The 13,525-nt window shown below is 45.4% G+C and overlaps 1 protein-coding gene and 1 long non-coding RNA gene across 2 annotated transcripts in view; one reads left to right on the top strand and one right to left on the bottom strand.

The window, feature by feature from the left end:
- LDB3 (LIM domain binding 3) overlaps positions 1 to 9,758 on the bottom strand; it is a 161,177-nt gene extending 151,419 nt beyond the window's left edge. Inside the window, exon 1 of the mRNA XM_081190846.1 lies at positions 9,608 to 9,758. The gene's annotated coding sequence lies outside the window, so the exon portion shown is untranslated. The remainder of the gene's footprint in view (positions 1 to 9,607) is intronic.
- On the top strand, positions 2,447 to 10,111 carry LOC308585386. The gene is made up of 2 exons (XR_014007358.1): positions 2,447 to 2,548; positions 9,963 to 10,111. It is a non-coding gene; the product is annotated as an uncharacterized lncRNA (long non-coding RNA).
- The last annotated feature ends 3,414 nt before the right edge of the window (positions 10,112 to 13,525 follow it).

Here is a 13,525-nt window from a genome sequence, read left to right as displayed (position 1 = left end):
CTTTAAAACTTTTCTATACTGCCAAGTGTATACAGGCAGTGACCATTTTAGGCACATCCAATTGACACGCAATCACTGATGCACGGGTCCTTTCGGAAGAGGGAGGAATGGGGACAGGGCATAATGGAGCAGGGGCCGCTTATGCATGCTCTGCCGATCTGCGCAGGGGCTCGGGAGCAGAACCCTCCTGCAAAATGGTCGCCGCCTGTCCTGGCAATTAAGAAAATATCATGCTATAATAGTTGATCTCTAATTTCAAATTTTATATTGTTTTTTTGCTGCATGGTTTTATTGCTGTGAACCGCTCTAATTTCCTTATGACTAGCCATATCAAAATATTTTAAATAATTCAAAACAGTGCCATTGAGCAAGTCCTAAAATGGATTCTGAACTGTAGTTGATGCAATGCATCTCATGTGATCCACCACTGTTTTAACTGTTGTCCTTTCAATACCATCGGATTCCCAATGAACTCAAAAGCTAATTATTTACTAGAGATAAATCATTATTGAACAACAATTTCTTTTTCTTCTTCATGTTCTCTTCTGTGCATTTTAGCTAAAATAATTTTAGTTATAATCTTTGCAGGTAAAGGAGGAATCTGTCAGGGATTGTTTTTGTTTTTCTTTGCTTATGGTGCTCTGTGAAGGGCTAGGCATGCTCTCGATGCTATATAAGGGAACAGGAATATTGCAGACATTTGGATTGAGAGCCTTGCCCAAGGCCACTGTTGGGTGAGTTTGCATCAGAGATGCAAGTAGCCTTCTAAAAGTATGTAGGTACCTGGAAGCTCACACTGTCCCACAAGGTGGAGTTCTAGTTCTTCCACGATGACCCTATCTCCACAGACTTCAGTTTCACATTTCCCTTAAACAAAGGAACAGTCGCTCTCCCTTCAAATAGCAAGGACACCGAGCCAGAAAAAGAAGGTCAAAGGCTTTGGAAGCAGTATTTGTTGAAATCATTTCAGGGAACAGGATGAGATTCTCTCTCAAAGATAGATACCAAAATGACCAAAGTTCACAAAGCCCCAGTGAATTCTGCCCTTTAGCAGCACCAATCCCAATTATATGCCCGGCATGCGAGGGAAGGAACGAACACCTCAAGGTAGTGGCTCAGAATAGGAACATCATCATGCTTCGACAACTAATGTCAAATCCGTTGCCATGCTGGAAACAATTCATAATGAAACAGGATAGGGAGTTGTCGTACCTCTGCTCACGTTAGTCATCGCTCTCCTAAGGATGTTTTACAGCCGAATTATAAGGCATAGTGCTAGTATGAACAGATTATTAGCAGAAATGGTGGTGGCAGCACAAGAGAAAGTATTGTTGTTGTTGTTAATAATAATTTAAGATTTATACCTGCAGGTCTCAGGGCAGTTACAACACAAAATCATAATATAAAATACATAATCAAAATAAAAACGAAAACAACCCAATAATGCCCCCCCAACCCACATTTTTAAAGGGCGTCAGATGTCAATTCACCAAAGGCCTGGTTAAAGAGGAACGTTTTTGCCTGGTGCCTAAAGGTGTATAATGAAGGTGCCAGGCGAACTTCCCTGGGGAGAGCATTTCACAGATGGGGAGCCACTGCAGAGAAGGCCCTTTCTCATGATGCCACCCTCTGGACCTCTCGTGGAGAAGCACACGAAGGAGGGCCTCCGAAGATGATCTCAGGGTCTGGGTAGGTTCATATGAACAGAGGCGGTCCTTGAGGTGTTGCAGTCCTGAGCAGTTGATAACTTCAAAGGCAGGAGGAGATAAAGTGCAGGATTGGGTTTCGGGAGCAAAATTTAGCTTCCTGACAATTTCAGCTTTCGCTTTCTTTTTTTGAAAGATCCCAGAGACTTAAGGCCACCTTAGGCCAGCTGATTCCAGATGCCATACAAAGGCAAAAACTTGTTAAGTCACCGAGTTCATTATTGTTGTATTTTTACTGCCGGGGAGGGAGAGAGGCACTTGTGAGGTGTTCTACCTCAGGTGTCACAATAACTTTACCAGCCTGGGATACCTAACTGTGTGTGTCTCTGTGGTGCGTGCCATTTGCTGTTCCACACCAGGCAGCAAAATGTCCCCGGCTGATCCTGCTCTTCCAGTTGTAGGACTTCCAGAAACCAGAAGTGTTTCTGATTGAGATTCCCAGTGACAAGGCGTCAGCTCTTTGTTCTGCAGCAAGAATGGTGTGGCAGGGAGCAAATGCCACAGCCACCCCTCACATCACTTTCTGTAGCTGCTAACAGCTTTGGGCTTGATACTCCTTGACTGGCTGCCTTATGAAAAACCAGGTACAGGTTACAAAGACCACACATCCCAGGTTTCCTGGCAGGAGAGGAAGAGTCTCTTTCATCATGGCAACGCCTCCTGTCATCTTGCTTTCCCTCTTGGTCAGTGTTAACTTTGGCTCTGCTGCCCACGCAACAGTGGGCACTGTTGTCCCAGCAGATGTCATCATGCATCACATGTCCTGGTAATTTGTGAGGGTGTCCCATCATCAGCCTGGACAACGGTGCCATCATTAGACAACACACAGTCTCCATTTTAAGGTGTGTCTCCTACTGCCAGCGCTGCTGGCTATTAGGTTTTTGTTTTCAAGTATGTGACGGGTTTAAAGGTTTGGTAGGCAATCTTTAAAATGTCACTGTAATTTGAAGAGAGCACATCTGGGAAAGCACCTCTGAAACAACACCTCATATGTGTATTAAATGCAAAGCTTCCCAGAGCAACTTGCTGAATGTAGATACCTTCTTGACCAACTCATTCCTCCATCAGCAGCCCCTACACCATATCGCCAGGCTCCCACACCCAAACCCCTTCAGTGGCAGAATTGTTTTATAAAGAGGTGCACAGGACTGCAGAGAACTCACTATGACCTCCCTTGTTCCCTTTTAAGGGCAATGGCACCCACCTGAGAAGTGCCAGAACTGAGTTCCGGTGCGTTCTGGCTGCATAAACTATGTTAGAAGTCGACCGATTTCATTACTTTTCTTCATAATATTAGGTGCTTCATTTTGAAAGATATGTCAGATTTATGGGAACATAAGAGAAATGGAAAGTTGTACACACTGTCTGGTTACACAGATTTCTCTTTCTTTATGCATAGATATGTTTTTAAATGGAAACAAGAATTCTGTTTTGGGAGGTTTATTGCTTAGCTTCCTTCTGAAGCCATGATCTTTTATAGGGGCAATAACACTAGATCTGCCACAGATACTCCAGGTCACAAATATAAGCTATTTACTTCAAATGCAAAATAATCAAAAGGACCAGATGCGGTTAGGAGAACAAGGATACCCTAATCCTTTAATGCCGTTTGACAGATACAAATAGGACATCACTATTGAGCTTTGTCATAAGATCAAAAGCTTTTGCCAGGTGTTTTAAAAAAGCAAGGCCTTTTCAGCCAAGAACCCATCCATAAAAATTTAAATGCAGCTTGACAATGGCGACGGCTTTGGGTCTTTAAATAATACTGACATTGTCCCATTAGATCACTGCCTGGCAGGAAGTCATAGCAGTGCGTCAGTTTACACTGGATTTCAAATGGGAGCTAGCAGTGATACAAGAAATGATTCGGAGTCCAATCCCGCGGTTGTTAGAAGAAGGGGAACCGCAAGACGATGAAACTGAAATGATGAAATTTCCTTTGACCCGAGTGAAAGGTGGACGGGCATCGAGCTAAACAACTTGTACCAGCAGCTTCTGATCTCCTCTTGCTCTTTGGCAGCACGTAGACATGTTAGCACTTACAATGATACAAAGAGGAAGAAATGCAATCGCCCAGTCCAGGCATATAGCCAGTTTAGAGTGTGTGCACAGAGGGAGGGAGGAAAGCAAGGAAGGAGAGGTTTCTCCAAAGGTACATTGGGGCAGCAGCATTAGTAAAGGCAAAACGAGGAAAAGCAAAATAGAAATAGTCGAATTTAAATTTTCCAAGCACCTTTTAACATTTTAGAAAGTGAACCTGGAACCCTTAAGAGCTAAGTGCCCAGTCATCTCAACACTTTTGGCCAAAGCACCGGAGAGCCACAGGTTATTTCTTCCTGGCAGACCCGGCTACTGTGCAATTAAGGGTGAAACGAGGCAAGGAGAGATGACCTTTGCTCCCCATTAGATGCCCTAGATGCTTCAGGCCTGACTACACTGCAGGAGCAGTAAACGTGTCACCTGCAGGGTCACATAAGGTTCTCTAAAAAGTAGTAAAGGAGAGTGGGCGGGGGTCAACTTTGAATGCTGGGAGGCGAATGGTAATAGCTCAGAGGGAGAGCATCTGCTTTGCAAGCAATCCCTGGCTTCCCCAGTTAGGACTGGTGAGAGGGGGGCAAGAGTCCCCTGCCCCAAACCCTCGAGGCTGCTTCTGGTCTTCACTGACAATCCTGAGCTAGATGGCACAATGGTCCGACTCAGTATAAGGCAGATCCTATGAATCAGGGAATGTAGGAAGGTGAGATGTAACCCTTGCCCCCCAACCCTCGATCATGATCAGAACCTCTCTCCACCACACCCTCCTATTGGAGCAGGAAAGCCCAGGGCTGGGCGATGTAGTGATATATCATCCAAAACCAGTTTGAAGTCCACATTTAAACCCCTCGAATCATGATGTGTGTGTCTGTGTGCCATGCAAAAAATCACGGAAAAGCCGTGAAGCCAACCAACGCCTCTCCATAGTTCCATCCTTATTTCAGACATTGTGAAATAGCACGACGTTGAAAACTAGGTATCGCCCAGCCCTACTCTTTGCCTCCACATACATAGTTCTTAAGCGAAACAGACATACATGTTACAAAATTAAAACTGGTTCCTGCGCTGCAGGCTGGAGTTAGAGGCAGGTTGGAGGTGCAAAAAGATCGAAGATGTGTAGTCTAAGGGACGTGGCTGAAGAGCTGCCACCCACGGAGAACAGCCCAAGTTAGACCAACACGCTGCTATTTACAAAAAGAGCAGAAATGCAAGTATCCCTGATGGAGATAAAGTTCAGGATTTTTGCTTTCAAAAGTCAAACACAATTATGTTCCCACGAGCCGTCAGGTCACTTATTTTTAGTAGTTCAACAATGGAGTGCAGCTATTTATTAGATTTTGTTTCAATGATGTTTTTTCCTTGAGCTGCTTTTTATGGATATTTATTTGGATATATATTTTTTTATTATAAGCAGCTGGAGGGTAAGTGCAGATGGGCATGTGGAGGTGGGGGAAAGGCCATCCTATGGGAGATGAACCATCAGACCCAAAGTCCTGCCAGACTCATAGACTTTAAGACTTGGAAGGTACCTCAAGGGTCATCTAGTCCAACCTCCTGCAATGCAGGGATCTTTGGCCCAACATGGGGCTCGAACCCACAACCCTGAGATTAAGAGTTTCATGCTTTTCCAGCTGAGCTATCCCAGCAGCCATTTTCCTCCCACTGAGAGGAAAAATAGTACATTTGTCCCAACGTCCATGTCCATTTCTTCCCATTGCCATGGAAATAGGAGGGTTTTGGGTCCACCACCAACATGAACCCAGAATACCGGCTTTTTACCTTCTCCACCAGATCACCAACAGCAGAGGAGCAACAACAATGGATCTGACCACAGAGACAAGCATGTGGTGTCCGAAAGGGAACTTCCCACTATCAATGGAGACAGAGCTTTGCAACAAAAATTCCTCTGGCCCCTGGGACATCTTCCCAGAGACCATAGAATTGAACCCTACAATTTTATAACTGAGGTGTGGGGGAACATCTGGACCTCTAGTTGTTGCTGAACTGCAACAGCCTCATCAAGCATGGGCAACGGCCTGAAATGATGGGAGCTGTAGTTCAACATCTGGACGGCCACGTTGCCAACACAAGGCAGAGGTAAAGGTAAAGGGACCCCTGACCATTAGGTCCAGTCATGGCCGACTCTGGGGTTGCAGTGCACATCTCGCTTTATTGGCTGAGGGAGCCGGCGTACAGCTTCCGGGTCATGTGGCCAGCATGACTAAGCCGCTTCTGGCGAACCACAGCAGCGCACAGAAACGCTGTTTACCTTCCCGCCGGAGCAGTACCTATTTATCTACTTGCACTTTGACGTGTTTTCGAACTGCTAGGTTGGCAGGAGCAGGGACCGAGACACGGGAGCTCACCCTGTCGCAGGGATTCGAACCGCCGACCTTCTGATTGGCAAGTCCTAGGCTCTCTGGTTTAACCCACAGTGCCACCTGCGTCCCCACACAAGGCATATCCACACACACATCTCTCTCTCTCTCTCTCTCTCTCTCTCTCTCTCTCTCTCTCTCTCTCACACACACACACACACACACACACACACTTATGTAACTGCTTAATTCTTCAAAGAATCCTGGTTCTAGTTTGGCAAGGCTGCTGGGAATTTTGTTAGAGATCATCCCCAGAGACTACAGTTCCCAGGGTTCACTGGGGCTACAGAGGAACTTCCAAGCCAGTTTAGGCCTGTAATATAGGCGCCCGCCCTTGATGGACACCCCACCACCACCAACACAAACACCACCCCCACCCCACTTTTGCCTGTTGGATTTTAGATTTCAGAGCAAAGCTGACCATTTGAAAACAAAACGTTTTCCTCGGAATAAAATCCAACAGCAGCTGTTTAAGAGGTCAGCAGTTTTAGGCTGCTAAATTGAGACTCGTTAGCGCCACAAAAAACTGGAAAGCATTTCTGCACGGTGCCAGCATGTAACTCAGCTACTAAAGAGGCAAGGTTGGGTTGGGCTGGTCGCTCCAATGTGCCGTAAGAGAAGCTTTTTTTGCTTTATTACTAAGCCTGAGAAAAATAGGGTGAGATTGACTTACTCATTGCTTGTACTGTATAGTTCAGGGGTCAGCAAACTTTTTCAGCAGGGGGCCGGTCCACTGTCCCTCAGACTTTGTGGGGCGCTGGACTATATTTTGGGGATGGAAATGACGATTTCCTATGCCCTACAAATAACCCAGAGATGCATTTTAAATAAAAGGCCACATTCTACTCATGTAAAAACACGCTGATTCCTGGACCGTCCGCGGGCCGGATTTAGAAGGCAATTGGGCCTTAGTTTGCCTACCCGTGGATTGCTAGAGGTTCCCTGCACCTGGGCTATATACCTTTCAGAGGCACATGATGCCATCAATCTCGTGCTGATGGCTAAATTTCCTCTGCGGGTGGGGGCAGAGGGGTTTAAGTGGGTGGGTCCAAAAGCCAACCCTTTTCTCTCTTGCCTTAGCCTTCCCCAGCCAGCTGGCTCCTGGGGGAAGGGACCTACTGCTCTTGCCAGAGGCCTGGCCTGAGGACTTGCAGAGGGCTTCTGAAATTATGCCAAGGAGCAATAATGTGGATTTAGGATTGCAGGTGGCCCACCCCAGGGACAACTGGGAGAGATTGTCTCAGGATCCGGAGTGCATTGTTATCAATAGGCTGATGACCTGCAGCTCCTTTACCTTTAATACCAAGGAAGCTGTTGGCTTAATCACCACCATCACCACAATTTTATTATTTATGTGCAATTAATTATATGGGCTGGGCAAGGGCTAATAAACTGAGGCTTAACCAAAACAAGACAGGGGTGCTTTAGCTCAGGAAAGTGATGGACTCCAGAACAGGGGTCCAACCAGTTCTCGATGGGGTGGTATTCCCCCTGATGAATCAGGTCCACAGATTGTCGGTTTTCCTGGATTCAGCCTCGTCCCTAGGTGCCCATGTGCCAATGGTCAAGAGCAGGCTTCCTCAACCTCGGCCCTCCAGATGTTTTGAGACTACAATTCCCATCATCCCTGACCACCAGTCCTGCTAGCTAGGGTTCATGGGAGTTGTAGGCCAAAAACATCTGGAGGGCCGCGGTTGAGGAAGCCTGGTCAAGAGTGTCTCAGCCCAGCTTTGACCGCTGTGCAGGCTGTTACTGTTGAGGTCAGATCTGGTCATGGAAACAGACATGTCCAATTGCAGCTGGACTTGGTCACTGCCAAGGACCAACCTTTGAAGAGGCTTCAAAACCCTCAGAATGCAGCAGCAAGGATGCTCATGGGCACTTGCCCATAGGATCACATTACATCTGACCTGCAACAGCTGCATGGTTTGCCATTTGTTTCCAGGCAAAATTTGGAGTGGTGTTTCTTTATCTATAAATCCCTAAAGGACTTGGGTCCAAGATTCCAGGGGGACCTCTTCCTCCCATACTCATTATGACCTAGCAGGGAGGATCTTTCCAGACAAATCTGATGTTGTTCTTCTAGTCAAGTTCCCTCTGATTGCTGTTATATATTTAATTTGTGGCTCTTAAATTACGGTTTTAATTGCTATAATCTGCCTCGTGTAACAAAAGTGTATTAGAAAAGGTGGCTATAACTTTTTATGTAAGTAAATAAAATAGAATGGTACATTCAAATATCCAGAAAAGAGATGTAACAAAGTGTGAAATGTTTAGTATTTATTCTTTTGTGTGAAACTTCATGCAAACTTTTTTGTTTTGAATGAATATCTTATTACAGCAAGAGGATATTATTCTGAGAATCAAGAGTTGTCAGCTAGAGGTGAACTTTAAAGTTTAGAAGTAAATCTGTAGAACTACTGTCAATATCCTGCTTCTCGGTTTGAGTATCAGTTCTGCGGAGATGTCTATTAAGCGTATTGTTTGAACTTTTTAATCTGAGTTGTGACATGGGGGGGGGGGCAAACAAATCATCTGGCTGAACTGCCAAGAAACCAGTGCAGCACAACTAATTATTTAAAAGTGTTTTAAAATGGCAATTCTGTGCACACTTACTTGGGAGTAAGCCTGACTGGCAGGCTGGATTTCTGAGTAAATATATGCAGGTTTTCTGTGTGTCATCTAATTGTCCAGTCACAAAGGCCATGCTGAGTCATCAACAGTTTCAGAGTGCTTTTCTACAGAATATTGTAATCCTTATTTTAATCTGAACTGAACAAGGGCTTTCCACTTAAAAAATAAAGGGAAGGAAACTACAGTGCATACATTAGTGGTTTGACAAGCCGCAAGAGACTGGCCTGAGCCTTTTTGCACCCATGTCTCTTAACCAGCAGCTTATGTGAGGGGTAAAGGAGACGGAAGGTGGGGGAGAGAATGATAAATATATAATGTGGCTTTGGATATGGGAGCCATGCGGTGGAAGAAGCCGGTGGACTCTGGGCTGTATTAGCAGCTCTGGCTGGGTGGCGGGTCACCCTTGTGGTTTGCAAACCAGAAAGGTGGGGTAGCAGAGGAGGAAGAATAATAAAGAAAAGGCTGATCCGGTGTGATTAGTGAGCAAACGGCCTGCAGCAAATCCCATCTGGCACATCCGTTTGATTAATAGCCCAACAGGCGCAAGCAAGAAACGCAGACAACAGGACAGCAGCCTCAGTAAGGAAAGCGAGCGTGGAGTGGGGGGTGGGGAGAAATGAGGGGCAACTCTCAGAGAGGAGAGGAGCAATCCTCGAATTGTAGAGTTGGAAGGGACCCCCGGGGTCATCTAGTCCAACCCCCGGCAAGGCTGGAATCTTTTTGCCCAGCGTGGGGCTCGAACCCACGACCCTGAGATTAACATGCAGTCAAGTTGCAAGGTAGGACAGAAGAAGGTTAGTGCAGCTAGACAGGTGACAAGGAAGGAGCTGGAGACCAGCCGGTCGCCTCTACCTGGGAGCAGCTCTGCAGATCCGCGCGGGGCTTCGCGTGGTGCCTCCTCCGGATTCCTCCAGCTGCACATTTATTAGTTGATCTCTGCCATCCCCGGTGACGCTGCCCACTCCAGAGCGGCGGCGGGAGGAGGTCGATTTCCTTAAGGTGGATCCCTTAAAGCTACAGCTGGCCACTGACTTGCATCTTTCTTTCTTTCTTTCTTTCTTTCTTTCTTTCTTTCTTTCTTTCTTTCTTTCTTTCTTTCTTCCTTCCTTCCTTTCCTTTCCTTCCTTCCTTCCTTCCTTCCTTCCTTCCTTCCTTCCTTCCTTCCTTCCTTCCTTCCTTCCTTCCTTCCTTCCCTGACTTTATCTAGCTTGCTGCATTTCTCGTGCTGGAAAGGAAAACGACAACTGCAAAATTAGTTTCTCCACCCTAGGCAGCCCAAAATTCTAAGTGGCAACACTACATCGGGAAATAAACATTCGGTATTAGATGCTTTTAACTCCGCCAAAAGAGCAAGGGGGAGAAAAGGGGAGTTCGGCAAAACTGAAAAGTAAATAAAAACGAATCGCTCAGCTGATAATGGATGAATGGGAAGAGACGGCAGAGGGCTCTCTCCGTTGGCTAAAATGGAGCTATTTACATGAATAGAATCAGCCACTGAACACTGACACATTGTGCTGTTGTTTGCTTTCAAATGGCAAATAAGAATGCAGATGAGTCGCCCTGTGTGATTTCTGTGATTCAGCACAGAAAGGGAACCACAAGCAGAGGCTGCACATGTAAAACTGTCATGTTCAATAGGTCTTTCAAACTCCTCCAGGAGTTTTCACCTCCAGTACCAGATTTCTGCTGTTGTCTTTTGTCATTATCTCCGTGTAGGATTTCTGCTTTCTGTTGTTTAAATTTGACGTCCTCACAGGTGCCAATAAAAGCTTGGAAATATGAAGAGTGAATTGGAAGATGACCAGAAACGGAGCCCAACATTGGCAAAACAGTAAAACTCAAATGATTTTGGTAGCTGTCCCTATACAATCCAAATTTATTTATTTTTAAAAGAACCCAGAAACATTCTAGCAGTGACATCTCCTGTTAAGGCTGTGACAGCCAAGGTGTCTATGATCGTTCCATTCGCATCGCAATCCATAATATTTATCGCATACTTATCACATACAAAACCACAAACCAAGAGATCCAGGTTAATTTCTGGATTAATGACAGAAATGACAGCTGGCTGAGCTAGGCTGGGATGAATCTCATCCATGCTCGCTAACTACGTAATATCTATTGATAAATGTGTCCTCCATTGATTTGTATAGCCCAAATGCTTCTCAGAGATGCTATTGGTACATTATATTCTGTTTGGGCCCTGGAAATTGGACGGTATAATCCAGTGTGGGTACCATTCAGCTCTATGATGCTAAAGGAATAAACAAGAACCTTATGGGCCAGGCTGATTCCCTGTGTAACTCTCAGTGTCACTTCACAACCATTACAATTTTCTCCAGGCACAACTGTACATGATGCTCAAAATACAGACAGCTTTAATACTTGGCTTAGCATTAATCTCCTTAAGAGTCTCTCCCCCCTCCCCCCCTGCATGTGCAGTAAAAGCTAACTGGGGGCCAAACAGGAGGAAGAGCACTAACGGCTTGGCACCTAGATGTGAAGTACAAACAAGAATTAAAACAAGAATATACAAAAATTGAAAGATTACCCTGTTACACGGGGCTTCACAGTTTACTCCTTCCTTCCTTCCTTCCTTCCTTCCTTCCAGTGGAATGAAGCAGGAATAAGAATGAAAAGAACCTTTTCCTTAGTTAAAGACATTGACCACAAAACCCCTTCTATTTGTCCTCCAAAAAATATTATCGGCACTCCCATGGCCTTCTCCCCATGTCTGCGGCTGAAGAATCACCAAATGCCTCTAGGAAGCTCACAAGCTGGGCATGAAGTTGACAACCATCCCATGGCGATTGTCCCAGACACCTAGAATCCAGGGACAATCAGCCTCTGAACTAGGGGCGAGAACACTCATCAACCCCAAAGCAGAGGAAATGCACCTTCAAAAAAGAGGACAAGAGAGCATTTGGGTAACATTTGCATATGTTCGTCTTATATGCAAGTTTAGATGGAAATACAGTACGTCTCACTATAGCCGGGAAGACTGTGACCTGTGTGCTTGCTCAATCTGTTATCCAGGTACTAACTGTTGAGGGGCAACTTCAGGACTCCTGCTCTCCCTTCTTATGGTTCTTGATCATGGGTAGGCAAACTAAGGCTTGGGGACCGGATCCGGCCCAATCGCCTTCTAAATCCGGCCCGTGGATGGTCCAGGAATCAGCATGTTTTTACATGAGTAGAATGTGTCCTTTTATTTAAAATGCATCTCCGGGTTATTTGTGGGGCATAGGAATTTGTTCATCCCCCCCAAAAAAAATATAGGCCGGCCCCCCACAAGGTCTGAGGAACAGTGGGCCGGCCCCCTGCTGAAAAAGTTTGCTGACCCCTGTTCTTGATCTTTGGACTGGATAGCCCTTCAAACAGAGGACTCCTTCAAACAGAGGACTACCCTCTGTAAGGCAGGACACATGGCCAACATGCTCTAAGCATGGAGATTCCATTTAACTTCAAGAGTCCGAAATTAACCTCCTTGCACCACTGTCATTCCTTGGTTCTGCTGATACCAACATTCCCTACTCCCTGGGGAATATGCCCTGTTGGGGTGTTGACATTGTGCAAATTTGTTTAAATTCAATCAGTCAATTGGTTCAAAGTCTTATATCAGATTACAGCACAATCCTGTGCATGTCTGCTCAAAACACCCGGGAAAGATGTTATAGGATAACAACCTAAAATGATTTGATTGATCAACCTAAAACTATTTAACTGGTTGACACTTAAACTAATTTGTTTTGTTTCTGAAAGTGGCTTGATACTGCATCCAAAGGAACAAGGTCCAAAACTCCAGCTCACTAGAATTCTGCATAGGGTGGTAGCATGTTGAGGCCTCTCATTTGCAATTCCACATGCTTGCTTCAGTCCTGACCTACTACAACCTCTTGCCATTCCAGGCATCAGCCCCTCTCTGGGAGCGCCTGCCAATTTGCTGAATTGTGACAGAGCGCCGAGTGATTTTTTTGTACTTGGGGAAACAAGACCATCAAGCACATTTTCACTTGAGCAACCTGAGCTGAAATTTGAACTCAGTGTCTCTGGAGGCGAAAAGCTCGTGTGCCACCCGCAGATAATATCTCCCAAGGACAGCTGTTTTAGTGCAAAAAGCCAAAGTGAAGCACCTCAGCTCACACCCTCTTTCAGCCTGAACACATCCTTCAGTTAAATAGGGTGCCCAATTTTCACAATGCATCATATTTTGTGCGTCATTTGGAGACGGGTTCCAAAATGTATGTTCTGTGAAGGATACATTGACAGCCGGAACAGAGACATAAGCACAGGCCATCCTTATGAACGATATCCTAGTGGAACCATTGACTTTTTTAGGTCAAAGATGCTTACATTTCCAGGCTTTAGAATGATGCATCTCAGGATATCTCACCTGTGATGGATATCGAGTGAAACAAAGTCAGTCTATAGCCTGATGGGATATGTCTCTATTGCTTTTATGGAAAACACAACCTCATTCTGTACTTATCAGTAGCAAACAAGGTGCAAACTTTTGTGAAGATGAATGGATTAATGAAGTTGAATCGAATTTGGTTGGGCCAAATTCCCCATCAGATGCCCAGAGACCATGCCTCTATTATTATTATTTTCTACACAGGTAAATTCACCTCTGTCACTACATGTCAGTGTAAACAGTACTGAGCTAGTTTTATGGCACACCTTCCTGTACATTTCTCCCATCCCTTTCCTTATTCCGAAAAATCCAGACTTTGGGGGAAGTCGGTTTGGTGCGCATGACCTCTCAATCCA

This window comes from Podarcis bocagei, assembly GCF_964188305.1.
Source record: "Podarcis bocagei genome assembly, chromosome: 4".
In the NCBI taxonomy this organism is placed as follows: domain Eukaryota; kingdom Metazoa; phylum Chordata; class Lepidosauria; order Squamata; family Lacertidae; genus Podarcis; species Podarcis bocagei.
This window is presented reverse-complemented; position numbering and strand designations above follow the sequence as displayed.